Source organism: Pinus tabuliformis, chromosome 8 (assembly GCF_031772625.1).
Source record: "Pinus tabuliformis cultivar Carrire ecotype Pingquan chromosome 8, CPIR1, whole genome shotgun sequence".
In the NCBI taxonomy this organism is placed as follows: Eukaryota; Viridiplantae; Streptophyta; class Pinopsida; order Pinales; family Pinaceae; genus Pinus; species Pinus tabuliformis.
In genome coordinates this window covers 80261794-80264044 of record NC_142294.1, presented here as the reverse complement: position 1 = coordinate 80264044, position 2251 = coordinate 80261794, and the positions used below count along the sequence as shown (strand labels likewise).

The 2251-nt window shown below is 44.9% G+C and overlaps 1 pseudogene; it reads left to right on the top strand.

Moving 5' to 3' along the window:
* Positions 1-317: 317 nt before the first annotated feature.
* Positions 318-1385, top strand: LOC149234236 (phosphoenolpyruvate carboxylase pseudogene; annotated as a pseudogene).
* The last annotated feature ends 866 nt before the right edge of the window (positions 1386-2251 follow it).

Here is a 2251-nt window from a genome sequence, read left to right as displayed (position 1 = left end):
GACTGTGCAATCCGCGGTGTGTCTGCCAGTGGGAGGAGATGTGTGCCAATTTGTGAAGCCGTGTGGAAGTAGTTGGATGCCTAGAGGAGGTGCAGAGGCCAGATCACTAGGAGGTGCAGAGGCTCGGATCACCTCGAGGGCGGAGGTGCTCGACAAAAATTGTGCTGCGATAGCTGTGTGGTGACCCTGTGTGATGATCACTGTGCATAGTGGGCTGAGAGAGGTCGGATATGGTGTAGATTTCCATGTGACTGCCGCGCGCAGAAGTGCTGAGAAGACTGTTGTGATCACAGCTGCCGCTGGAGGCACAGGCAGCCATGGATCCTTCTCGTGCTTTTGTCAAGAATGCGAAGCGAGTTATAATCAAGGTTGGCACTGTTGTCGTCACTAGAGCTAATGGAGGGCTTGCCTTGGGTCGCCTTGGTTCCTTATGTGAGCAGGTTAAAGAACTGATGTCAGTCGGCCTTGAGGTTATACTTGTGACCTCGGGTGCAGTAGGGATTGGTCGGCAGAGGCTTCGCTACCAAAGACTGATTAATAGCAGTTTTGTAGATCTCCAGAAACCACAAGTTGAACTTCCCAACTTCTCAAGTCTTGGCTAAGCCTCTGCGGTGCCATAGTCAGCCTTGGAGAGCCTATTATTTGTTGTCCTAACAACAGAAGAAGTTCAGATTGCTTACCGGCGCCGAAATAAAATAAAGAGGGGGAATTTTTCAGATGAAAACAATGCAACTACTGAATCAGACATTGAAGAAACTTTTAAAAGACTTGTATACCAGTTGAAAAAATCCCCGGCAGAGGTGTTTGATGCTCTTAAGAATCAGACGGTTGATTTGGTGTTGACAGCACATCCGACACAGTCAGTCCGCAGATCATTGCTGCAAAAGCATGCCAGGATTAGAAATTGCTTGTCTCAGTTATATGGGAAAAATATTACCCCTGATGAGAAGCATGAGCTTGATGAAGGTTTGCAAAGAGAGATTCAAGCTGCCTTTCGCACAGATGAAATTCGGCGTACTCCTCCTACTCCACAAGATGAGATGCGAGCAGGAATGAGCTATTTTCATGAAACAATTTGGAAGGGTGTCCCTAAGTTTCTGCGCCGTATTGATACTGCCCTGAAGTCAATTGGGATCAATGAACGAATGCCATATAATGCACCTCTTATACAGTTTTCTTCATGGATGGGAAGTGATCGAGATGGAAATCCTAGGGTAACTCCGGAAGTAACAAGAGACGTGTGCTTACTCGCAAGAATGATGGCAGCTAATTTATATTATTCCCAGATAGAGGATCTTATGTTCGAGTTGTCCATGTGGCGTTGTAGTGATGAGCTGAGAACACGAGCGCTACAACTCCACAGTGCATTAAAGAAAGATGCATGAGTTCAAAGACGCAGAGTTCAAAAGACAACTGAATCATACTGTAACTTCTTTGCTGGAGCTCCGGGTAATTCCAATTTTTTCAATGAAAATGATGCAGTTAGTACAAGGAAAGCTCCATATGAGGATGCTACTGTGGTCCTCCACGGGTCCTCCTTGTCATGTTGCTGAAGCTGGAATTCGAGTTGTTATTACCAGTGGGTTTGCTGCTGATGGAGCTTTCAGAGTGCTGCAAGGGGAGCGTTTAGGTACTCTTTTCCATAAATATGCCGTGTAAACACATCTACCATACCGATTGTATTCTTTCGTGGCTGGCTCAGCGCAATTCGTGGCTGGAACAGTAAACTAGTTGTGCCGAGGAGAAGACTGACAGAGGTTGCAGCCGCGCAGTGATTTGCGTGTTGGACGGGGTTGCATTGGCTCTCGTTTTTCGCCGGTGGCAGCTTGGTACCCGATGTGTGGCCTAAAAACTGTGGATCAGTATGTGGATCATACTTGGGTAAATGTTTTTTGGTGAAGTATTTTTTGGAATTTAAATTGATATACATATTGAGATTCCGGACCTCAATATGAAGTTATTTTGTTAGAATTCGCGACTCTAACGAATGACAGGTTCATGGAAGTTCCAAGAATTTATTTGACAAAGATGCCCAAGATGTGAACTTGGGATAAAGGAGCAGCAACAACAGTTATGGTGGACAACAAAGTAGATTTTTTGTTTTAGTGTGGTTTGTGGAATAGACTCCCTAGCATATTATTGTAATAGTCATTGTATGTACTAGAAACTCCAAATGTTGAATGTAAGCCTTGTAAAGGCATTTGAAAGTTCGTGGTGATCTCAAAACCACTTTGTAATGGTTTGTGGTCAG